The sequence below is a fragment of the Oncorhynchus mykiss genome, unplaced genomic scaffold (genome assembly GCF_013265735.2).
Source record: "Oncorhynchus mykiss isolate Arlee unplaced genomic scaffold, USDA_OmykA_1.1 un_scaffold_413, whole genome shotgun sequence".
Classification (NCBI taxonomy): Eukaryota; Metazoa; Chordata; class Actinopteri; order Salmoniformes; family Salmonidae; genus Oncorhynchus; species Oncorhynchus mykiss.
The window spans coordinates 16,368-39,583 of NW_023493860.1; the positions used below are offsets into that span (position 1 = coordinate 16,368).

Below are 23,216 nucleotides of genomic sequence, written 5' to 3' on the forward strand. Positions count from 1 at the left end.
CAAAATGGAACATATTCTTGGAAAAAAAGCTTTATGATACAATTTCCTGCCTTTGAGGTTAACTCAGCCTTCCAAGGCATTGGTTGTTCAGTGGTAGAATTCTCGCCTGCCACGCGGGAGGCCTGGGTTCGATTCCCGGCCAATGCAGGAAGTTTTGAACATGTCATTTCGACAAGTATGCAAACCCCTGAGGAGGAAATCTGTGTTAGATTGCCAGGCAAACAGAAATCTCTGGTCTTGGTCGAATTCTCAACTGACTCTTGAAAAATAAGACTTTGAACATTTACTCATTCTCAGTAGACTTTGGTGAATCCATTGCAGATTTCCAGTGTGTGAGGTGATTAACTTTTTGCAAGGCTTTAGTTGTTAAATGGGAAAGAGTAACCAACTTGTCAGTGACAACTGTCTTGAGTTTGGCATTTGTGACATTGTCCTGGGATTACCCACAAACGCCTCACCTGCAAACTAGTATTGTGTGGCTTGTGAGCGGTTATAGAGCAAAATCGATTACATGTACGTGTTTGTGAGAGTCTCAGCTTTCCATAGCGGGGTCATAGTAGTTCCTAGCTCCAACCATTCAGTCTCTACATATATTTTTGTTAGAAGGGTTTAAGCCCAACAGTCCAATTCCCCGACGGGGAGAAAGTACTGCTCTTTTTTTAGGGTGAACAATGTTGCTGAGCCCACAAAGTGGAACATGTTCTTGGAAAAAAAGCTTTATGATACAATTTCCTGCCTTTGAGGTTAACTCAGCCTTCCAAGGCATTGGTTGTTCAGTGGTAGAATTCTCGCCTGCCACGCGGGAGGCCTGGGTTCGATTCCCGGCCAATGCAGGAAGTTTTGAACATGTCATTTCGACAAGTATGCAAACCCCTGAGGAGGAAATCTGTGTTAGATTGCCAGGCAAACAGAAATCTCTGGTCTTGGTCGAATTCTCAACTGACTCTTGAAAAATAAGACTTTGAACATTTACTCATTCTCAGTAGACTTTGGTGAATCCATTGCAGATTTCCAGTGTGTGAGGTGATTAACTTTTTTGCAAGGCTTTAGTTGTTAAATGGGAAAGAGTAACCAACTTGTCAGTGACAAACTGTCTTGAGTTTGGCATTTGTGACATTGTCCTGGGATTACCCACAAACGCCTCACCTGCAAACTAGTATTGTGTGGCTTGTGAGCGGTATAGAGCAAAATCGATTACATGTACGTGTTTGTGAGAGTCTCAGCTTTCCATAGCGGGGTCATAGTAGTTCCTAGCTCCAACCATTCAGTCTCTACATATATTTTTGTTAGAAGGGTTTAAGCCCAACAGTCCAAATTTAGGGTTAGTACCAATGCTCCACGTTTTTTCAAAGGCCCAACCCACCTGCTCCTCATTAGTATAGTGGTGAGTATCCCCGCCTGTCACGCGGGAGACCGGGGTTCAATTCCCCGACGGGGAGAAAGTACAGCTCTTTTTTTAGGGTGAATAATGTTGCTGAGCCCACAAAATGGAACATATTCTTGGAAAAAAGCTTTATGATACAATTTCCTGCCTTTGAGGTTAACTCAGCCTTCCAAGGCATTGGTTGTTCAGTGGTAGAATTCTCGCCTGCCACGCGGGAGGCCTGGGTTCGATTCCCGGCCAATGCAGGAAGTTTTGAACATGTCATTTCGACAAGTATGCAAACCCCTGAGGAGGAAATCTGTGTTAGATTGCCAGGCAAACAGAAATCTCTGGTCTTGGTCGAATTCTCAACTGACTCTTGAAAAATAAGACTTTGAACATTTACTCATTCTCAGTAGACTTTGGTGAATCCATTGCAGATTTCCAGTGTGTGAGGTGATTAACTTTTTGCAAGGCTTTAGTTGTTAAATGGGAAAGAGTAACCAACTTGTCAGTGACAACTGTCTTGAGTTTGGCATTTGTGACATTGTCCTGGGATTACCCACAAACGCCTCACCTGCAAACTAGTATTGTGTGGCTTGTGAGCGGTATAGAGCAAAATCGATTACATGTACGTGTTTGTGAGAGTCTCAGCTTTCCATAGCGGGGTCATAGTAGTTCCTAGCTCCAACCATTCAGTCTCTACATATATTTTTGTTAGAAGGGTTTAAGCCCAACAGTCCAAATTTAGGGTTAGTACCAATGCTCCACGTTTTTTCAAAGGCCCAACCCACCTGCTCCTCGTTAGTATAGTGGTGAGTATCCCCGCCTGTCACGCGGGAGACCGGGGTTCAATTCCCCGACGGGGAGAAAGTACAGCTCTTTTTTTAGGGTGAATAATGTTGCTGAGCCCACAAAATGGAACATATTCTTGGAAAAAAAGCTTTATGATACAATTTCCTGCCTTTGAGGTTAACTCAGCCTTCCAAGGCATTGGTTGTTCAGTGGTAGAATTCTCGCCTGCCACGCGGGAGGCCTGGGTTCGATTCCCGGCCAATGCAGGAAGTTTTGAACATGTCATTTCGACAAGTATGCAAACCCCTGAGGAGGAAATCTGTGTTAGATTGCCAGGCAAACAGAAATCTCTGGTCTTGGTCGAATTCTCAACTGACTCTTGAAAAATAAGACTTTGAACATTTACTCATTCTCAGTAGACTTTGGTGAATCCATTGCAGATTTCCAGTGTGTGAGGTGATTAACTTTTTGCAAGGCTTTAGTTGTTAAATGGGAAAGAGTAACCAACTTGTCAGTGACAACTGTCTTGAGTTTGGCATTTGTGACATTGTCCTGGGATTACCCACAAACGCCTCACCTGCAAACTAGTATTGTGTGGCTTGTGAGCGGTATAGAGCAAAATCGATTACATGTACGTGTTTGTGAGAGTCTCAGCTTTCCATAGCGGGGTCATAGTAGTTCCTAGCTCCAACCATTCAGTCTCTACATATATTTTTGTTAGAAGGGTTTAAGCCCAACAGTCCAAATTTAGGGTTAGTACCAATGCTCCACGTTTTTTCAAAGGCCCAACCCACCTGCTCCTCATTAGTATAGTGGTGAGTATCCCCGCCTGTCACGCGGGAGACCGGGGTTCAATTCCCCGACGGGGAGAAAGTACAGCTCTTTTTTTAGGGTGAATAATGTTGCTGAGCCCACAAAATGGAACATATTCTTGGAAAAAAGCTTTATGATACAATTTCCTGCCTTTGAGGTTAACTCAGCCTTCCAAGGCATTGGTTGTTCAGTGGTAGAATTCTCGCCTGCCACGCGGGAGGCCTGGGTTCGATTCCCGGCCAATGCAGGAAGTTTTGAACATGTCATTTCGACAAGTATGCAAACCCCTGAGGAGGAAATCTGTGTTAGATTGCCAGGCAAACAGAAATCTCTGGTCTTGGTCGAATTCTCAACTGACTCTTGAAAAATAAGACTTTGAACATTTACTCATTCTCAGTAGACTTTGGTGAATCCATTGCAGATTTCCAGTGTGTGAGGTGATTAACTTTTTGCAAGGCTTTAGTTGTTAAATGGGAAAGAGTAACCAACTTGTCAGTGACAACTGTCTTGAGTTTGGCATTTGTGACATTGTCCTGGGATTACCCACAAACGCCTCACCTGCAAACTAGTATTGTGTGGCTTGTGAGCGGTATAGAGCAAAATCGATTACATGTACGTGTTTGTGAGAGTCTCAGCTTTCCATAGCGGGGTCATAGTAGTTCCTAGCTCCAACCATTCAGTCTCTACAGATATTTTTGTTAGAAGGGTTTAAGCCCAACAGTCCAAATTTAGGGTTAGTACCAATGCTCCACGTTTTTTTCAAAGGCCCAACCCACCTGCTCCTCGTTAGTATAGTGGTGAGTATCCCCGCCTGTCACGCGGGAGACCGGGGTTCAATTCCCCGACGGGGAGAAAGTACTGCTCTTTTTTTAGGGTGAACAATGTTGCTGAGCCCACAAAGTGGAACATGTTCTTGGAAAAAAAGCTTTATGATACAATTTCCTGCCTTTGAGGTTAACTCAGCCTTCCAAGGCATTGGTTGTTCAGTGGTAGAATTCTCGCCTGCCACGCGGGAGGCCCGGGTTCGATTCCCGGCCAATGCAGGAAGTTTTGAACATGTCATTTCGACAAGTATGCAAACCCCTGAGGAGGAAATCTGTGTTAGATTGCCAGGCAAACAGAAATCTCTGGTCTTGGTCGAATTCTCAACTGACTCTTGAAAAATAAGACTTTGAACATTTACTCATTCTCAGTAGACTTTGGTGAATCCATTGCAGATTTCCAGTGTGTGAGGTGATTAACTTTTTGCAAGGCTTTAGTTGTTAAATGGGAAAGAGTAACCAACTTGTCAGTGACAACTGTCTTGAGTTTGGCATTTGTGACATTGTCCTGGGATTACCCACAAACGCCTCACCTGCAAACTAGTATTGTGTGGCTTGTGAGCGGTATAGAGCAAAATCGATTACATGTACGTGTTTGTGAGAGTCTCAGCTTTCCATAGCGGGGTCATAGTAGTTCCTAGCTCCAACCATTCAGTCTCTACAGATATTTTTGTTAGAAGGGTTTAAGCCCAACAGTCCAAATTTAGGGTTAGTACCAATGCTCCACGTTTTTTCAAAGGCCCAACCCACCTGCTCCTCGTTAGTATAGTGGTGAGTATCCCCGCCTGTCACGCGGGAGACCGGGGTTCAATTCCCCGACGGGGAGAAAGTACTGCTCTTTTTTTAGGGTGAACAATGTTGCTGAGCCCACAAAGTGGAACATGTTCTTGGAAAAAAGCTTTATGATACAATTTCCTGCCTTTGAGGTTAACTCAGCCTTCCAAGGCATTGGTTGTTCAGTGGTAGAATTCTCGCCTGCCACGCGGGAGGCCCGGGTTCGATTCCCGGCCAATGCAGGAAGTTTTGAACATGTCATTTCGACAAGTATGCAAACCCCTGAGGAGGAAATCTGTGTTAGATTGCCAGGCAAACAGAAATCTCTGGTCTTGGTCGAATTCTCAACTGACTCTTGAAAAATAAGACTTTGAACATTTACTCATTCTCAGTAGACTTTGGTGAATCCATTGCAGATTTCCAGTGTGTGAGGTGATTAACTTTTTGCAAGGCTTTAGTTGTTAAATGGGAAAGAGTAACCAACTTGTCAGTGACAACTGTCTTGAGTTTGGCATTTGTGACATTGTCCTGGGATTACCCACAAACGCCTCACCTGCAAACTAGTATTGTGTGGCTTGTGAGCGGTATAGAGCAAAATCGATTACATGTACGTGTTTGTGAGAGTCTCAGCTTTCCATAGCGGGGTCATAGTAGTTCCTAGCTCCAACCATTCAGTCTCTACATATATTTTTGTTAGAAGGGTTTAAGCCCAACAGTCCAAATTTAGGGTTAGTACCAATGCTCCACGTTTTTTCAAAGGCCCAACCCACCTGCTCCTCGTTAGTATAGTGGTGAGTATCCCCGCCTGTCACGCGGGAGACCGGGGTTCAATTCCCCGACGGGGAGAAAGTACTGCTCTTTTTTTAGGGTGAACAATGTTGCTGAGCCCACAAAGTGGAACATGTTCTTGGAAAAAAAGCTTTATGATACAATTTCCTGCCTTTGAGGTTAACTCAGCCTTCCAAGGCATTGGTTGTTCAGTGGTAGAATTCTCGCCTGCCACGCGGGAGGCCCGGGTTCGATTCCCGGCCAATGCAGGAAGTTTTGAACATGTCATTTCGACAAGTATGCAAACCCCTGAGGAGGAAATCTGTGTTAGATTGCCAGGCAAACAGAAATCTCTGGTCTTGGTCGAATTCTCAACTGACTCTTGAAAAATAAGACTTTGAACATTTACTCATTCTCAGTAGACTTTGGTGAATCCATTGCAGATTTCCAGTGTGTGAGGTGATTAACTTTTTGCAAGGCTTTAGTTGTTAAATGGGAAAGAGTAACCAACTTGTCAGTGACAACTGTCTTGAGTTTGGCATTTGTGACATTGTCCTGGGATTACCCACAAACGCCTCACCTGCAAACTAGTATTGTGTGGCTTGTGAGCGGTATAGAGCAAAATCGATTACATGTACGTGTTTGTGAGAGTCTCAGCTTTCCATAGCGGGGTCATAGTAGTTCCTAGCTCCAACCATTCAGTCTCTACATATATTTTTGTTAGAAGGGTTTAAGCCCAACAGTCCAAATTTAGGGTTAGTACCAATGCTCCACGTTTTTTCAAAGGCCCAACCCACCTGCTCCTCGTTAGTATAGTGGTGAGTATCCCCGCCTGTCACGCGGGAGACCGGGGTTCAATTCCCCGACGGGGAGAAAGTACAGCTCTTTTTTTAGGGTGAATAATGTTGCTGAGCCCACAAAATGGAACATATTCTTGGAAAAAAAGCTTTATGATACAATTTCCTGCCTTTGAGGTTAACTCAGCCTTCCAAGGCATTGGTTGTTCAGTGGTAGAATTCTCGCCTGCCACGCGGGAGGCCTGGGTTCGATTCCCGGCCAATGCAGGAAGTTTTGAACATGTCATTTCGACAAGTATGCAAACCCCTGAGGAGGAAATCTGTGTTAGATTGCCAGGCAAACAGAAATCTCTGGTCTTGGTCGAATTCTCAACTGACTCTTGAAAAATAAGACTTTGAACATTTACTCATTCTCAGTAGACTTTGGTGAATCCATTGCAGATTTCCAGTGTGTGAGGTGATTAACTTTTTGCAAGGCTTTAGTTGTTAAATGGGAAAGAGTAACCAACTTGTCAGTGACAACTGTCTTGAGTTTGGCATTTGTGACATTGTCCTGGGATTACCCACAAACGCCTCACCTGCAAACTAGTATTGTGTGGCTTGTGAGCGGTATAGAGCAAAATCGATTACATGTACGTGTTTGTGAGAGTCTCAGCTTTCCATAGCGGGGTCATAGTAGTTCCTAGCTCCAACCATTCAGTCTCTACATATATTTTTGTTAGAAGGGTTTAAGCCCAACAGTCCAAATTTAGGGTTAGTACCAATGCTCCACGTTTTTTCAAAGGCCCAACCCACCTGCTCCTCGTTAGTATAGTGGTGAGTATCCCCGCCTGTCACGCGGGAGACCGGGGTTCAATTCCCCGACGGGGAGAAAGTACAGCTCTTTTTTTAGGGTGAATAATGTTGCTGAGCCCACAAAATGGAACATATTCTTGGAAAAAAAGCTTTATGATACAATTTCCTGCCTTTGAGGTTAACTCAGCCTTCCAAGGCATTGGTTGTTCAGTGGTAGAATTCTCGCCTGCCACGCGGGAGGCCTGGGTTCGATTCCCGGCCAATGCAGGAAGTTTTGAACATGTCATTTCGACAAGTATGCAAACCCCTGAGGAGGAAATCTGTGTTAGATTGCCAGGCAAACAGAAATCTCTGGTCTTGGTCGAATTCTCAACTGACTCTTGAAAAATAAGACTTTGAACATTTACTCATTCTCAGTAGACTTTGGTGAATCCATTGCAGATTTCCAGTGTGTGAGGTGATTAACTTTTTGCAAGGCTTTAGTTGTTAAATGGGAAAGAGTAACCAACTTGTCAGTGACAACTGTCTTGAGTTTGGCATTTGTGACATTGTCCTGGGATTACCCACAAACGCCTCACCTGCAAACTAGTATTGTGTGGCTTGTGAGCGGTATAGAGCAAAATCGATTACATGTACGTGTTTGTGAGAGTCTCAGCTTTCCATAGCGGGGTCATAGTAGTTCCTAGCTCCAACCATTCAGTCTCTACATATATTTTTGTTAGAAGGGTTTAAGCCCAACAGTCCAAATTTAGGGTTAGTACCAATGCTCCACGTTTTTTCAAAGGCCCAACCCACCTGCTCCTCGTTAGTATAGTGGTGAGTATCCCCGCCTGTCACGCGGGAGACCGGGGTTCAATTCCCCGACGGGGAGAAAGTACAGCTCTTTTTTTAGGGTGAATAATGTTGCTGAGCCCACAAAATGGAACATATTCTTGGAAAAAAAGCTTTATGATACAATTTCCTGCCTTTGAGGTTAACTCAGCCTTCCAAGGCATTGGTTGTTCAGTGGTAGAATTCTCGCCTGCCACGCGGGAGGCCTGGGTTCGATTCCCGGCCAATGCAGGAAGTTTTGACCATGTCATTTCGACAAGTATGCAAACCCCTGAGGAGGAAATCTGTGTTAGATTGCCAGGCAAACAGAAATCTCTGGTCTTGGTCGAATTCTCAACTGACTCTTGAAAAATAAGACTTTGAACATTTACTCATTCTCAGTAGACTTTGGTGAATCCATTGCAGATTTCCAGTGTGTGAGGTGATTAACTTTTTGCAAGGCTTTAGTTGTTAAATGGGAAAGAGTAACCAACTTGTCAGTGACAACTGTCTTGAGTTTGGCATTTGTGACATTGTCCTGGGATTACCCACAAACGCCTCACCTGCAAACTAGTATTGTGTGGCTTGTGAGCGGTATAGAGCAAAATCGATTACATGTACGTGTTTGTGAGAGTCTCAGCTTTCCATAGCGGGGTCATAGTAGTTCCTAGCTCCAACCATTCAGTCTCTACAGATATTTTTGTTAGAAGGGTTTAAGCCCAACAGTCCAAATTTAGGGTTAGTACCAATGCTCCACGTTTTTTCAAAGGCCCAACCCACCTGCTCCTCGTTAGTATAGTGGTGAGTATCCCCGCCTGTCACGCGGGAGACCGGGGTTCAATTCCCCGACGGGGAGAAAGTACTGCTCTTTTTTTAGGGTGAACAATGTTGCTGAGCCCACAAAGTGGAACATGTTCTTGGAAAAAAAGCTTTATGATACAATTTCCTGCCTTTGAGGTTAACTCAGCCTTCCAAGGCATTGGTTGTTCAGTGGTAGAATTCTCGCCTGCCACGCGGGAGGCCCGGGTTCGATTCCCGGCCAATGCAGGAAGTTTTGAACATGTCATTTCGACAAGTATGCAAACCCCTGAGGAGGAAATCTGTGTTAGATTGCCAGGCAAACAGAAATCTCTGGTCTTGGTCGAATTCTCAACTGACTCTTGAAAAATAAGACTTTGAACATTTACTCATTCTCAGTAGACTTTGGTGAATCCATTGCAGATTTCCAGTGTGTGAGGTGATTAACTTTTTGCAAGGCTTTAGTTGTTAAATGGGAAAGAGTAACCAACTTGTCAGTGACAACTGTCTTGAGTTTGGCATTTGTGACATTGTCCTGGGATTACCCACAAACGCCTCACCTGCAAACTAGTATTGTGTGGCTTGTGAGCGGTATAGAGCAAAATCGATTACATGTACGTGTTTGTGAGAGTCTCAGCTTTCCATAGCGGGGTCATAGTAGTTCCTAGCTCCAACCATTCAGTCTCTACATATATTTTTGTTAGAAGGGTTTAAGCCCAACAGTCCAAATTTAGGGTTAGTACCAATGCTCCACGTTTTTTCAAAGGCCCAACCCACCTGCTCCTCGTTAGTATAGTGGTGAGTATCCCCGCCTGTCACGCGGGAGACCGGGGTTCAATTCCCCGACGGGGAGAAAGTACAGCTCTTTTTTTAGGGTGAATAATGTTGCTGAGCCCACAAAATGGAACATATTCTTGGAAAAAAAGCTTTATGATACAATTTCCTGCCTTTGAGGTTAACTCAGCCTTCCAAGGCATTGGTTGTTCAGTGGTAGAATTCTCGCCTGCCACGCGGGAGGCCTGGGTTCGATTCCCGGCCAATGCAGGAAGTTTTGAACATGTCATTTCGACAAGTATGCAAACCCCTGAGGAGGAAATCTGTGTTAGATTGCCAGGCAAACAGAAATCTCTGGTCTTGGTCGAATTCTCAACTGACTCTTGAAAAATAAGACTTTGAACATTTACTCATTCTCAGTAGACTTTGGTGAATCCATTGCAGATTTCCAGTGTGTGAGGTGATTAACTTTTTGCAAGGCTTTAGTTGTTAAATGGGAAAGAGTAACCAACTTGTCAGTGACAACTGTCTTGAGTTTGGCATTTGTGACATTGTCCTGGGATTACCCACAAACGCCTCACCTGCAAACTAGTATTGTGTGGCTTGTGAGCGGTATAGAGCAAAATCGATTACATGTACGTGTTTGTGAGAGTCTCAGCTTTCCATAGCGGGGTCATAGTAGTTCCTAGCTCCAACCATTCAGTCTCTACAGATATTTTTGTTAGAAGGGTTTAAGCCCAACAGTCCAAATTTAGGGTTAGTACCAATGCTCCACGTTTTTTCAAAGGCCCAACCCACCTGCTCCTCGTTAGTATAGTGGTGAGTATCCCCGCCTGTCACGCGGGAGACCGGGGTTCAATTCCCCGACGGGGAGAAAGTACTGCTCTTTTTTTAGGGTGAACAATGTTGCTGAGCCCACAAAGTGGAACATGTTCTTGGAAAAAAAGCTTTATGATACAATTTCCTGCCTTTGAGGTTAACTCAGCCTTCCAAGGCATTGGTTGTTCAGTGGTAGAATTCTCGCCTGCCACGCGGGAGGCCCGGGTTCGATTCCCGGCCAATGCAGGAAGTTTTGAACATGTCATTTCGACAAGTATGCAAACCCCTGAGGAGGAAATCTGTGTTAGATTGCCAGGCAAACAGAAATCTCTGGTCTTGGTCGAATTCTCAACTGACTCTTGAAAAATAAGACTTTGAACATTTACTCATTCTCAGTAGACTTTGGTGAATCCATTGCAGATTTCCAGTGTGTGAGGTGATTAACTTTTTGCAAGGCTTTAGTTGTTAAATGGGAAAGAGTAACCAACTTGTCAGTGACAACTGTCTTGAGTTTGGCATTTGTGACATTGTCCTGGGATTACCCACAAACGCCTCACCTGCAAACTAGTATTGTGTGGCTTGTGAGCGGTATAGAGCAAAATCGATTACATGTACGTGTTTGTGAGAGTCTCAGCTTTCCATAGCGGGGTCATAGTAGTTCCTAGCTCCAACCATTCAGTCTCTACATATATTTTTGTTAGAAGGGTTTAAGCCCAACAGTCCAAATTTAGGGTTAGTACCAATGCTCCACGTTTTTTCAAAGGCCCAACCCACCTGCTCCTCGTTAGTATAGTGGTGAGTATCCCCGCCTGTCACGCGGGAGACCGGGGTTCAATTCCCCGACGGGGAGAAAGTACAGCTCTTTTTTTAGGGTGAATAATGTTGCTGAGCCCACAAAATGGAACATATTCTTGGAAAAAAAGCTTTATGATACAATTTCCTGCCTTTGAGGTTAACTCAGCCTTCCAAGGCATTGGTTGTTCAGTGGTAGAATTCTCGCCTGCCACGCGGGAGGCCTGGGTTCGATTCCCGGCCAATGCAGGAAGTTTTGAACATGTCATTTCGACAAGTATGCAAACCCCTGAGGAGGAAATCTGTGTTAGATTGCCAGGCAAACAGAAATCTCTGGTCTTGGTCGAATTCTCAACTGACTCTTGAAAAATAAGACTTTGAACATTTACTCATTCTCAGTAGACTTTGGTGAATCCATTGCAGATTTCCAGTGTGTGAGGTGATTAACTTTTTGCAAGGCTTTAGTTGTTAAATGGGAAAGAGTAACCAACTTGTCAGTGACAACTGTCTTGAGTTTGGCATTTGTGACATTGTCCTGGGATTACCCACAAACGCCTCACCTGCAAACTAGTATTGTGTGGCTTGTGAGCGGTATAGAGCAAAATCGATTACATGTACGTGTTTGTGAGAGTCTCAGCTTTCCATAGCGGGGTCATAGTAGTTCCTAGCTCCAACCATTCAGTCTCTACAGATATTTTTGTTAGAAGGGTTTAAGCCCAACAGTCCAAATTTAGGGTTAGTACCAATGCTCCACGTTTTTTCAAAGGCCCAACCCACCTGCTCCTCGTTAGTATAGTGGTGAGTATCCCCGCCTGTCACGCGGGAGACCGGGGTTCAATTCCCCGACGGGGAGAAAGTACTGCTCTTTTTTTAGGGTGAACAATGTTGCTGAGCCCACAAAGTGGAACATGTTCTTGGAAAAAAAAGCTTTATGATACAATTTCCTGCCTTTGAGGTTAACTCAGCCTTCCAAGGCATTGGTTGTTCAGTGGTAGAATTCTCGCCTGCCACGCGGGAGGCCCGGGTTCGATTCCCGGCCAATGCAGGAAGTTTTGAACATGTCATTTCGACAAGTATGCAAACCCCTGAGGAGGAAATCTGTGTTAGATTGCCAGGCAAACAGAAATCTCTGGTCTTGGTCGAATTCTCAACTGACTCTTGAAAAATAAGACTTTGAACATTTACTCATTCTCAGTAGACTTTGGTGAATCCATTGCAGATTTCCAGTGTGTGAGGTGATTAACTTTTTGCAAGGCTTTAGTTGTTAAATGGGAAAGAGTAACCAACTTGTCAGTGACAACTGTCTTGAGTTTGGCATTTGTGACATTGTCCTGGGATTACCCACAAACGCCTCACCTGCAAACTAGTATTGTGTGGCTTGTGAGCGGTATAGAGCAAAATCGATTACATGTACGTGTTTGTGAGAGTCTCAGCTTTCCATAGCGGGGTCATAGTAGTTCCTAGCTCCAACCATTCAGTCTCTACAGATATTTTTGTTAGAAGGGTTTAAGCCCAACAGTCCAAATTTAGGGTTAGTACCAATGCTCCACGTTTTTTCAAAGGCCCAACCCACCTGCTCCTCGTTAGTATAGTGGTGAGTATCCCCGCCTGTCACGCGGGAGACCGGGGTTCAATTCCCCCGACGGGGAGAAAGTACAGCTCTTTTTTTAGGGTGAATAATGTTGCTGAGCCCACAAAGTGGAACATATTCTTGGAAAAAAAGCTTTATGATACAATTTCCTGCCTTTGAGGTTAACTCAGCCTTCCAAGGCATTGGTTGTTCAGTGGTAGAATTCTCACCTGCCACGCGGGAGGCCTGGGTTCGATTCCCGGCCAATGCAGGAAGTTTTGAACATGTCATTTCGACAAGTATGCAAACCCCTGAGGAGGAAATCTGTGTTAGATTGCCAGGCAAACAGAAATCTCTGGTCTTGGTCGAATTCTCAACTGACTCTTGAAAAATAAGACTTTGAACATTTACTCATTCTCAGTAGACTTTGGTGAATCCATTGCAGATTTCCAGTGTGTGAGGTGATTAACTTTTTGCAAGGCTTTAGTTGTTAAATGGGAAAGAGTAACCAACTTGTCAGTGACAACTGTCTTGAGTTTGGCATTTGTGACATTGTCCTGGGATTACCCACAAACGCCTCACCTGCAAACTAGTATTGTGTGGCTTGTGAGCGGTATAGAGCAAAATCGATTACATGTACGTGTTTGTGAGAGTCTCAGCTTTCCATAGCGGGGTCATAGTAGTTCCTAGCTCCAACCATTCAGTCTCTACAGATATTTTTGTTAGAAGGGTTTAAGCCCAACAGTCCAAATTTAGGGTTAGTACCAATGCTCCACGTTTTTTCAAAGGCCCAACCCACCTGCTCCTCGTTAGTATAGTGGTGAGTATCCCCGCCTGTCACGCGGGAGACCGGGGTTCAATTCCCCGACGGGGAGAAAGTACAGCTCTTTTTTTAGGGTGAATAATGTTGCTGAGCCCACAAAATGGAACATATTCTTGGAAAAAAAGCTTTATGATACAATTTCCTGCCTTTGAGGTTAACTCAGCCTTCCAAGGCATTGGTTGTTCAGTGGTAGAATTCTCGCCTGCCACGCGGGAGGCCTGGGTTCGATTCCCGGCCAATGCAGGAAGTTTTGAACATGTCATTTCGACAAGTATGCAAACCCCTGAGGAGGAAATCTGTGTTAGATTGCCAGGCAAACAGAAATCTCTGGTCTTGGTCGAATTCTCAACTGACTCTTGAAAAATAAGACTTTGAACATTTACTCATTCTCAGTAGACTTTGGTGAATCCATTGCAGATTTCCAGTGTGTGAGGTGATTAACTTTTTGCAAGGCTTTAGTTGTTAAATGGGAAAGAGTAACCAACTTGTCAGTGACAACTGTCTTGAGTTTGGCATTTGTGACATTGTCCTGGGATTACCCACAAACGCCTCACCTGCAAACTAGTATTGTGTGGCTTGTGAGCGGTATAGAGCAAAATCGATTACATGTACGTGTTTGTGAGAGTCTCAGCTTTCCATAGCGGGGTCATAGTAGTTCCTAGCTCCAACCATTCAGTCTCTACAGATATTTTTGTTAGAAGGGTTTAAGCCCAACAGTCCAAATTTAGGGTTAGTACCAATGCTCCACGTTTTTTCAAAGGCCCAACCCACCTGCTCCTCGTTAGTATAGTGGTGAGTATCCCCGCCTGTCACGCGGGAGACCGGGGTTCAATTCCCCGACGGGGAGAAAGTACTGCTCTTTTTTTTAGGGTGAACAATGTTGCTGAGCCCACAAAGTGGAACATGTTCTTGGAAAAAAAGCTTTATGATACAATTTCCTGCCTTTGAGGTTAACTCAGCCTTCCAAGGCATTGGTTGTTCAGTGGTAGAATTCTCGCCTGCCACGCGGGAGGCCCGGGTTCGATTCCCGGCCAATGCAGGAAGTTTTGAACATGTCATTTCGACAAGTATGCAAACCCCTGAGGAGGAAATCTGTGTTAGATTGCCAGGCAAACAGAAATCTCTGGTCTTGGTCGAATTCTCAACTGACTCTTGAAAAATAAGACTTTGAACATTTACTCATTCTCAGTAGACTTTGGTGAATCCATTGCAGATTTCCAGTGTGTGAGGTGATTAACTTTTTGCAAGGCTTTAGTTGTTAAATGGGAAAGAGTAACCAACTTGTCAGTGACAACTGTCTTGAGTTTGGCATTTGTGACATTGTCCTGGGATTACCCACAAACGCCTCACCTGCAAACTAGTATTGTGTGGCTTGTGAGCGGTATAGAGCAAAATCGATTACATGTACGTGTTTGTGAGAGTCTCAGCTTTCCATAGCGGGGTCATAGTATTTCCTAGCTCCAACCATTCAGTCTCTACAGATATTTTTGTTAGAAGGGTTTAAGCCCAACAGTCCAAATTTAGGGTTAGTACCAATGCTCCACGTTTTTTCAAAGGCCCAACCCACCTGCTCCTCGTTAGTATAGTGGTGAGTATCCCCGCCTGTCACGCGGGAGACTGGGGTTCAATTCCCCGACGGGGAGAAAGTACAGCTCTTTTTTTAGGGTGAATAATGTTGCTGAGCCCACAAAGTGGAACATATTCTTGGAAAAAAAGCTTTATGATACAATTTCCTGCCTTTGAGGTTAACTCAGCCTTCCAAGGCATTGGTTGTTCAGTGGTAGAATTCTCGCCTGCCACGCGGGAGGCCTGGGTTCGATTCCCGGCCAATGCAGGAAGTTTTGAACATGTCATTTCGACAAGTATGCAAACCCCTGAGGAGGAAATCTGTGTTAGATTGCCAGGCAAACAGAAATCTCTGGTCTTGGTCGAATTCTCAACTGACTCTTGAAAAATAAGACTTTGAACATTTACTCATTCTCAGTAGACTTTGGTGAATCCATTGCAGATTTCCAGTGTGTGAGGTGATTAACTTTTTGCAAGGCTTTAGTTGTTAAATGGGAAAGAGTAACCAACTTGTCAGTGACAACTGTCTTGAGTTTGGCATTTGTGACATTGTCCTGGGATTACCCACAAACGCCTCACCTGCAAACTAGTATTGTGTGGCTTGTGAGCGGTATAGAGCAAAATCGATTACATGTACGTGTTTGTGAGAGTCTCAGCTTTCCATAGCGGGGTCATAGTAGTTCCTAGCTCCAACCATTCAGTCTCTACAGATATTTTTGTTAGAAGGGTTTAAGCCCAACAGTCCAAATTTAGGGTTAGTACCAATGCTCCACGTTTTTTCAAAGGCCCAACCCACCTGCTCCTCGTTAGTATAGTGGTGAGTATCCCCGCCTGTCACGCGGGAGACCGGGGTTCAATTCCCCGACGGGGAGAAAGTACTGCTCTTTTTTTAGGGTGAACAATGTTGCTGAGCCCACAAAGTGGAACATGTTCTTGGAAAAAAAGCTTTATGATACAATTTCCTGCCTTTGAGGTTAACTCAGCCTTCCAAGGCATTGGTTGTTCAGTGGTAGAATTCTCGCCTGCCACGCGGGAGGCCCGGGTTCGATTCCCGGCCAATGCAGGAAGTTTTGAACATGTCATTTCGACAAGTATGCAAACCCCTGAGGAGGAAATCTGTGTTAGATTGCCAGGCAAACAGAAATCTCTGGTCTTGGTCGAATTCTCAACTGACTCTTGAAAAATAAGACTTTGAACATTTACTCATTCTCAGTAGACTTTGGTGAATCCATTGCAGATTTCCAGTGTGTGAGGTGATTAACTTTTTGCAAGGCTTTAGTTGTTAAATGGGAAAGAGTAACCAACTTGTCAGTGACAACTGTCTTGAGTTTGGCATTTGTGACATTGTCCTGGGATTACCCACAAACGCCTCACCTGCAAACTAGTATTGTGTGGCTTGTGAGCGGTATAGAGCAAAATCGATTACATGTACGTGTTTGTGAGAGTCTCAGCTTTCCATAGCGGGGTCATAGTAGTTCCTAGCTCCAACCATTCAGTCTCTACATATATTTTTGTTAGAAGGGTTTAAGCCCAACAGTCCAAATTTAGGGTTAGTACCAATGCTCCACGTTTTTTCAAAGGCCCAACCCACCTGCTCCTCGTTAGTATAGTGGTGAGTATCCCCGCCTGTCACGCGGGAGACCGGGGTTCAATTCCCCGACGGGGAGAAAGTACTGCTCTTTTTTTAGGGTGAACAATGTTGCTGAGCCCACAAAGTGGAACATGTTCTTGGAAAAAAAGCTTTATGATACAATTTCCTGCCTTTGAGGTTAACTCAGCCTTCCAAGGCATTGGTTGTTCAGTGGTAGAATTCTCGCCTGCCACGCGGGAGGCCCGGGTTCGATTCCCGGCCAATGCAGGAAGTTTTGAACATGTCATTTCGACAAGTATGCAAACCCCTGAGGAGGAAATCTGTGTTAGATTGCCAGGCAAACAGAAATCTCTGGTCTTGGTCGAATTCTCAACTGACTCTTGAAAAATAAGACTTTGAACATTTACTCATTCTCAGTAGACTTTGGTGAATCCATTGCAGATTTCCAGTGTGTGAGGTGATTAACTTTTTGCAAGGCTTTAGTTGTTAAATGGGAAAGAGTAACCAACTTGTCAGTGACAACTGTCTTGAGTTTGGCATTTGTGACATTGTCCTGGGATTACCCACAAACGCCTCACCTGCAAACTAGTATTGTGTGGCTTGTGAGCGGTATAGAGCAAAATCGATTACATGTACGTGTTTGTGAGAGTCTCAGCTTTCCATAGCGGGGTCATAGTAGTTCCTAGCTCCAACCATTCAGTCTCTACAGATATTTTTGTTAGAAGGGCCCAACATTCCAAATTTAGGGTTAGTACCAATGCTCCACGTTTTTTCAAAGTTCCAACCCACCTGCTCCTCGTTAGTATAGTGGTGAGTATCCCCGCCTGTCACGCGGGAGACCGGGGTTCAATTCCCCGACGGGGAGAAAGTACTGCTCTTTTTTTAGGGTGAACAATGTTGCTGAGCCCACAAAGTGGAACATATTCTTGGAAAAAAAGCTTTATGATACAATTTCCTGCCTTTGAGGTTACCTCAGCCTTCCAAGGCATTGGTTGTTCAGTGGTAGAATTCTCGCCTGCCACGCGGGAGTCCCGGGTTCGATTCCCGGCCAATGCAGGAAGTTTTGAACATGTCATTTCGACAAGTATGCAAACCCCTGAGGAGGAAATCTGTGTTAGATTGCCAGGCAAACAGAAATCTCTGGTCTTGGTCGAATTCTCAACTGCAAGGCTTTAGTTGTTAAATGGGAAAGAGTAACCAACTTGTCAGTGACAACTGTCTTGAGTTTTGCATTTGTGACAATGTCCTGGGATTACCCACAAACGCCTCACCTGCAAACTAGTATTGTGTGGCTTGTGAGCGGTATAGAGCAAAATCGATTACATGTACGTGTTTGTGAGAGTCTCAGCTTTCCATAGCTGGGTCATAGTAGTTCCTAGCTCCAACCATTCAGTCTCTACAGATATTTTTGTTAGAAGGGTTTAAGCCCAACAGTCCAAATTTAGGGTTAGTACCAATGCTCCACGTTTTTTCAAAGGCCCAACCCACCTGCTCCTCGTTAGTATAGTGGTGAGTATCCCCGCCTGTCACGCGGGAGACCGGGGTTCAATTCCCCGACGGGGAGAAAGTACTGCTCTTTTTTTAGGGTGAACAATGTTGCTGAGCCCACAAAGTGGAACATGTTCTTGGAAAAAAAGCTTTATGATACAATTTCCTGCCTTTGAGGTTAACTCAGCCTTCCAAGGCATTGGTTGTTCAGTGGTAGAATTCTCGCCTGCCACGCGGGAGGCCCGGGTTCGATTCCCGGCCAATGCAGGAAGTTTTGAACATGTCATTTCGACAAGTATGCAAACCCCTGAGGAGGAAATCTGTGTTAGATTGCCAGGCAAACAGAAATCTCTGGTCTTGGTCGAATTCTCAACTGACTCTTGAAAAATAAGACTTTGAACATTTACTCATTCTCAGTAGACTTTGGTGAATCCATTGCAGATTTCCAGTGTGTGAGGTGATTAACTTTTTGCAAGGCTTTAGTTGTTAAATGGGAAAGAGTAACCAACTTGTCAGTGACAACTGTCTTGAGTTTGGCATTTGTGACATTGTCCTGGGATTACCCACAAACGCCTCACCTGCAAACTAGTATTGTGTGGCTTGTGAGCGGTATAGAGCAAAATCGATTACATGTACGTGTTTGTGAGAGTCTCAGCTTTCCATAGCGGGGTCATAGTAGTTCCTAGCTCCAACCATTCAGTCTCTACAGATATTTTTGTTAGAAGGGCCCAACATTCCAAATTTAGGGTTAGTACCAATGCTCCACGTTTTTTCAAAGTTCCAACCCACCTGCTCCTCGTTAGTATAGTGGTGAGTATCCCCGCCTGTCACGCGGGAGACCGGGGTTCAATTCCCCGACGGGGAGAAAGTACTGCTCTTTTTTTAGGGTGAACAATGTTGCTGAGCCCACAAAGTGGAACATATTCTTGGAAAAAAAGCTTTATGATACAATTTCCTGCCTTTGAGGTTACCTCAGCCTTCCAAGGCATTGGTTGTTCAGTGGTAGAATTCTCGCCTGCCACGCGGGAGTCCCGGGTTCGATTCCCGGCCAATGCAGGAAGTTTTGAACATGTCATTTCGACAAGTATGCAAACCCCTGAGGAGGAAATCTGTGTTAGATTGCCAGGCAAACAGAAATCTCTGGTCTTGGTCGAATTCTCAACTGCAAGGCTTTAGTTGTTAAATGGGAAAGAGTAACCAACTTGTCAGTGACAACTGTCTTGAGTTTTGCATTTGTGACAATGTCCTGGGATTACCCACAAACGCCTCACCTGCAAACTAGTATTGTGTGGCTTGTGAGCGGTATAGAGCAAAATCGATTACATGTACGTGTTTGTGAGAGTCTCAGCTTTCCATAGCTGGGTCATAGTAGTTCCTAGCTCCAACCATTCAGTCTCTACAGATATTTTTGTTAGAAGGGTTTAAGCCCAACATTCCAAATTTAGGGTTAGTACCAATGCTCCACGTTTTTTCAAAGTTCCAACCCACCTGCTCCTCGTTAGTATAGTGGTGAGTATCCCCGCCTGTCACGCGGGAGACCGGGGTTCAATTCCCCGACGGGGAGAAAGTACTGCTCTTTTTTTAGGGTGAACAATGTTGTTGAGCCCACAAAGTGGAACATATTCTTGGAAAAAAAGCTTTATGATACAATTTCCTGCCTTTGAGGTTAACTCAGCCTTCCAAGGCATTGGTTGTTCAGTGGTAGAATTCTCGCCTGCCACGCGGGAGGCCCGGGTTCGATTCCCGGCCAATGCAGGAAGTTTTGAACATGTCATTTCGACAAGTATGCAAACCCCTGAGGAGGAAATCTGTGTTAGATTGCCAGGCAAACAGAAATCTCTGGTCTTGGTCGAATTCTCAACTGACTCTTGAAAAATAAGACTTTGAACATTTACTCATTCTCAGTAGACTTTGGTGAATCCATTGCAGATTTCCAGTGTGTGAGGTGATTAACTTTTTGCAAGGCTTTAGTTGTTAAATGGGAAAGAGTAACCAACTTGTCAGTGACAACTGTCTTGAGTTTGGCATTTGTGACATTGTCCTGGGATTACCCACAAACGCCTCACCTGCAAACTAGTATTGTGTGGCTTGTGAGCGGTATAGAGCAAAATCGATTACATGTACGTGTTTGTGAGAGTCTCAGCTTTCCATAGCGGGGTCATAGTAGTTCCTAGCTCCAACCATTCAGTCTCTACAGATATTTTTGTTAGAAGGGTTTAAGCCCAACAGTCCAAATTTAGGGTTAGTACCAATGCTCCACGTTTTTTCAAAGGCCCAACCCACCTGCTCCTCGTTAGTATAGTGGTGAGTATCCCCGCCTGTCACGCGGGAGACCGGGGTTCAATTCCCCGACGGGGAGAAAGTACTGCTCTTTTTTTAGGGTGAACAATGTTGCTGAGCCCACAAAGTGGAACATGTTCTTGGAAAAAAAGCTTTATGATACAATTTCCTGCCTTTGAGGTTAACTCAGCCTTCCAAGGCATTGGTTGTTCAGTGGTAGAATTCTCGCCTGCCACGCGGGAGGCCCGGGTTCGATTCCCGGCCAATGCAGGAAGTTTTGAACATGTCATTTCGACAAGTATGCAAACCCCTGAGGAGGAAATCTGTGTTAGATTGCCAGGCAAACAGAAATCTCTGGTCTTGGTCGAATTCTCAACTGACTCTTGAAAAATAAGACTTTGAACATTTACTCATTCTCAGTAGACTTTGGTGAATCCATTGCAGATTTCCAGTGTGTGAGGTGATTAACTTTTTGCAAGGCTTTAGTTGTTAAATGGGAAAGAGTAACCAACTTGTCAGTGACAACTGTCTTGAGTTTGGCATTTGTGACAATGTCCTGGGATTACCCACAAACGCCTCACCTGCAAACTAGTATTGTGTGGCTTGTGAGCGGTATAGAGCAAAATCGATTACATGTACGTGTTTGTGAGAGTCTCAGCTTTCCATAGCTGGGTCATAGTAGTTCCTAGCTCCAACCATTCAGTCTCTACAGATATTTTTGTTAGAAGGGTTTAAGCCCAACATTCCAAATTTAGGGTTAGTACCAATGCTCCACGTTTTTTCAAAGTTCCAACCCACCTGCTCCTCGTTAGTATAGTGGTGAGTATCCCCGCCTGTCACGCGGGAGACCGGGGTTCAATTCCCCGACGGGGAGAAAGTACTGCTCTTTTTTTAGGGTGAACAATGTTGTTGAGCCCACAAAGTGGAACATATTCTTGGAAAAAAAGCTTTATGATACAATTTCCTGCCTTTGAGGTTAACTCAGCCTTCCAAGGCATTGGTTGTTCAGTGGTAGAATTCTCGCCTGCCACGCGGGAGGCCCGGGTTCGATTCCCGGCCAATGCAGGAAGTTTTGAACATGTCATTTCGACAAGTATGCAAACCCCTGAGGAGGAAATCTGTGTTAGATTGCCAGGCAAACAGAAATCTCTGGTCTTGGTCGAATTCTCAACTGACTCTTGAAAAATAAGACTTTGAACATTTACTCATTCTCAGTAGACTTTGGTGAATCCATTGCAGATTTCCAGTGTGTGAGGTGATTAACTTTTTGCAAGGCTTTAGTTGTTAAATGGGAAAGAGTAACCAACTTGTCAGTGACAACTGTCTTGAGTTTGGCATTTGTGACAATGTCCTGGGATTACCCACAAACGCCTCACCTGCAAACTAGTATTGTGTGGCTTGTGAGCGGTATAGAGCAAAATCGATTACATGTACGTGTTTGTGAGAGTCTCAGCTTTCCATAGCTGGGTCATAGTAGTTCCTAGCTCCAACCATTCAGTCTCTACAGATATTTTTGTTAGAAGGGTTTAAGCCCAACATTCCAAATTTAGGGTTAGTACCAATGCTCCACGTTTTTTCAAAGTTCCAACCCACCTGCTCCTCGTTAGTATAGTGGTGAGTATCCCCGCCTGTCACGCGGGAGACCGGGGTTCAATTCCCCGACGGGGAGAAAGTACTGCTCTTTTTTTAGGGTGAACAATGTTGTTGAGCCCACAAAGTGGAACATATTCTTGGAAAAAAAGCTTTATGATACAATTTCCTGCCTTTGAGGTTAACTCAGCCTTCCAAGGCATTGGTTGTTCAGTGGTAGAATTCTCGCCTGCCACGCGGGAGGCCCGGGTTCGATTCCCGGCCAATGCAGGAAGTTTTGAACATGTCATTTCGACAAGTATGCAAACCCCTGAGGAGGAAATCTGTGTTAGATTGCCAGGCAAACAGAAATCTCTGGTCTTGGTCGAATTCTCAACTGACTCTTGAAAAATAAGACTTTGAACATTTACTCATTCTCAGTAGACTTTGGTGAATCCATTGCAGATTTCCAGTGTGTGAGGTGATTAACTTTTTGCAAGGCTTTAGTTGTTAAATGGGAAAGAGTAACCAACTTGTCAGTGACAACTGTCTTGAGTTTGGCATTTGTGACAATGTCCTGGGATTACCCACAAACGCCTCACCTGCAAACTAGTATTGTGTGGCTTGTGAGCGGTATAGAGCAAAATCGATTACATGTACGTGTTTGTGAGAGTCTCAGCTTTCCATAGCTGGGTCATAGTAGTTCCTAGCTCCAACCATTCAGTCTCTACAGATATTTTTGTTAGAAGGGTTTAAGCCCAACATTCCAAATTTAGGGTTAGTACCAATGCTCCACGTTTTTTCAAAGTTCCAACCCACCTGCTCCTCGTTAGTATAGTGGTGAGTATCCCCGCCTGTCACGCGGGAGACCGGGGTTCAATTCCCCGACGGGGAGAAAGTACTGCTCTTTTTTTAGGGTGAACAATGTTGCTGAGCCCACAAAGTGGAACATATTCTTGGAAAAAAAGCTTTATGATACAATTTCCTGCCTTTGAGGTTAACTCAGCCTTCCAAGGCATTGGTTGTTCAGTGGTAGAATTCTCGCCTGCCACGCGGGAGGCCCGGGTTCGATTCCCGGCCAATGCAGGAAGTTTTGAACATGTCATTTCGACAAGTATGCAAACCCCTGAGGAGGAAATCTGTGTTAGATTGCCAGGCAAACAGAAATCTCTGGTCTTGGTCGAATTCTCAACTGACTCTTGAAAAATAAGACTTTGAACATTTACTCATTCTCAGTAGACTTTGGTGAATCCATTGCAGATTTCCAGTGTGTGAGGTGATTAACTTTTTGCAAGGCTTTAGTTGTTAAATGGGAAAGAGTAACCAACTTGTCAGTGACAACTGTCTTGAGTTTGGCATTTGTGACAATGTCCTGGGATTACCCACAAACGCCTCACCTGCAAACTAGTA

General features: G+C 44.5%; 30 non-coding genes across 30 annotated transcripts; all 30 read left to right on the top strand.

Annotated features, from left to right (window-relative positions):
- The first annotated feature begins 5,532 nt into the window (after nucleotides 1–5,532).
- Nucleotides 5,533–5,603, top strand: trnag-gcc. Its single transcript has one exon. It is a non-coding gene; the product is annotated as a tRNA-Gly (tRNA).
- A 2,917-nt stretch (nucleotides 5,604–8,520) lies between these two features.
- On the top strand, nucleotides 8,521–8,592 carry trnad-guc. The gene has a single exon. It is a non-coding gene; the product is annotated as a tRNA-Asp (tRNA).
- A 120-nt stretch (nucleotides 8,593–8,712) lies between these two features.
- trnag-gcc lies at nucleotides 8,713–8,783 on the top strand. Its single transcript has one exon. It is a non-coding gene; the product is annotated as a tRNA-Gly (tRNA).
- Nucleotides 8,784–9,315: 532 nt separating this feature from the next.
- Nucleotides 9,316–9,387, top strand: trnad-guc. The gene has a single exon. It is a non-coding gene; the product is annotated as a tRNA-Asp (tRNA).
- A 723-nt stretch (nucleotides 9,388–10,110) lies between these two features.
- trnad-guc lies at nucleotides 10,111–10,182 on the top strand. The gene has a single exon. It is a non-coding gene; the product is annotated as a tRNA-Asp (tRNA).
- Nucleotides 10,183–10,302: 120 nt separating this feature from the next.
- trnag-gcc lies at nucleotides 10,303–10,373 on the top strand. Its single transcript has one exon. It is a non-coding gene; the product is annotated as a tRNA-Gly (tRNA).
- Nucleotides 10,374–10,905: 532 nt separating this feature from the next.
- On the top strand, nucleotides 10,906–10,977 carry trnad-guc. Its single transcript has one exon. It is a non-coding gene; the product is annotated as a tRNA-Asp (tRNA).
- A 723-nt stretch (nucleotides 10,978–11,700) lies between these two features.
- trnad-guc lies at nucleotides 11,701–11,772 on the top strand. The gene has a single exon. It is a non-coding gene; the product is annotated as a tRNA-Asp (tRNA).
- A 121-nt stretch (nucleotides 11,773–11,893) lies between these two features.
- trnag-gcc lies at nucleotides 11,894–11,964 on the top strand. The gene has a single exon. It is a non-coding gene; the product is annotated as a tRNA-Gly (tRNA).
- A 1,328-nt stretch (nucleotides 11,965–13,292) lies between these two features.
- Nucleotides 13,293–13,364, top strand: trnad-guc. The gene has a single exon. It is a non-coding gene; the product is annotated as a tRNA-Asp (tRNA).
- Nucleotides 13,365–14,087: 723 nt separating this feature from the next.
- Nucleotides 14,088–14,159, top strand: trnad-guc. Its single transcript has one exon. It is a non-coding gene; the product is annotated as a tRNA-Asp (tRNA).
- Nucleotides 14,160–14,280: 121 nt separating this feature from the next.
- On the top strand, nucleotides 14,281–14,351 carry trnag-gcc. Its single transcript has one exon. It is a non-coding gene; the product is annotated as a tRNA-Gly (tRNA).
- A 1,327-nt stretch (nucleotides 14,352–15,678) lies between these two features.
- On the top strand, nucleotides 15,679–15,750 carry trnad-guc. Its single transcript has one exon. It is a non-coding gene; the product is annotated as a tRNA-Asp (tRNA).
- A 120-nt stretch (nucleotides 15,751–15,870) lies between these two features.
- On the top strand, nucleotides 15,871–15,941 carry trnag-gcc. The gene has a single exon. It is a non-coding gene; the product is annotated as a tRNA-Gly (tRNA).
- A 532-nt stretch (nucleotides 15,942–16,473) lies between these two features.
- Nucleotides 16,474–16,545, top strand: trnad-guc. The gene has a single exon. It is a non-coding gene; the product is annotated as a tRNA-Asp (tRNA).
- Nucleotides 16,546–16,665: 120 nt separating this feature from the next.
- On the top strand, nucleotides 16,666–16,736 carry trnag-gcc. Its single transcript has one exon. It is a non-coding gene; the product is annotated as a tRNA-Gly (tRNA).
- A 526-nt stretch (nucleotides 16,737–17,262) lies between these two features.
- On the top strand, nucleotides 17,263–17,334 carry trnad-guc. Its single transcript has one exon. It is a non-coding gene; the product is annotated as a tRNA-Asp (tRNA).
- A 627-nt stretch (nucleotides 17,335–17,961) lies between these two features.
- On the top strand, nucleotides 17,962–18,033 carry trnad-guc. Its single transcript has one exon. It is a non-coding gene; the product is annotated as a tRNA-Asp (tRNA).
- Nucleotides 18,034–18,153: 120 nt separating this feature from the next.
- trnag-gcc lies at nucleotides 18,154–18,224 on the top strand. The gene has a single exon. It is a non-coding gene; the product is annotated as a tRNA-Gly (tRNA).
- A 526-nt stretch (nucleotides 18,225–18,750) lies between these two features.
- On the top strand, nucleotides 18,751–18,822 carry trnad-guc. The gene has a single exon. It is a non-coding gene; the product is annotated as a tRNA-Asp (tRNA).
- Nucleotides 18,823–19,449: 627 nt separating this feature from the next.
- Nucleotides 19,450–19,521, top strand: trnad-guc. Its single transcript has one exon. It is a non-coding gene; the product is annotated as a tRNA-Asp (tRNA).
- Nucleotides 19,522–19,641: 120 nt separating this feature from the next.
- Nucleotides 19,642–19,712, top strand: trnag-gcc. Its single transcript has one exon. It is a non-coding gene; the product is annotated as a tRNA-Gly (tRNA).
- Nucleotides 19,713–20,244: 532 nt separating this feature from the next.
- Nucleotides 20,245–20,316, top strand: trnad-guc. The gene has a single exon. It is a non-coding gene; the product is annotated as a tRNA-Asp (tRNA).
- Nucleotides 20,317–20,436: 120 nt separating this feature from the next.
- trnag-gcc lies at nucleotides 20,437–20,507 on the top strand. Its single transcript has one exon. It is a non-coding gene; the product is annotated as a tRNA-Gly (tRNA).
- A 532-nt stretch (nucleotides 20,508–21,039) lies between these two features.
- On the top strand, nucleotides 21,040–21,111 carry trnad-guc. Its single transcript has one exon. It is a non-coding gene; the product is annotated as a tRNA-Asp (tRNA).
- Nucleotides 21,112–21,231: 120 nt separating this feature from the next.
- On the top strand, nucleotides 21,232–21,302 carry trnag-gcc. The gene has a single exon. It is a non-coding gene; the product is annotated as a tRNA-Gly (tRNA).
- Nucleotides 21,303–21,834: 532 nt separating this feature from the next.
- trnad-guc lies at nucleotides 21,835–21,906 on the top strand. The gene has a single exon. It is a non-coding gene; the product is annotated as a tRNA-Asp (tRNA).
- A 120-nt stretch (nucleotides 21,907–22,026) lies between these two features.
- On the top strand, nucleotides 22,027–22,097 carry trnag-gcc. The gene has a single exon. It is a non-coding gene; the product is annotated as a tRNA-Gly (tRNA).
- A 532-nt stretch (nucleotides 22,098–22,629) lies between these two features.
- trnad-guc lies at nucleotides 22,630–22,701 on the top strand. The gene has a single exon. It is a non-coding gene; the product is annotated as a tRNA-Asp (tRNA).
- Nucleotides 22,702–22,821: 120 nt separating this feature from the next.
- On the top strand, nucleotides 22,822–22,892 carry trnag-gcc. Its single transcript has one exon. It is a non-coding gene; the product is annotated as a tRNA-Gly (tRNA).
- The last annotated feature ends 324 nt before the right edge of the window (nucleotides 22,893–23,216 follow it).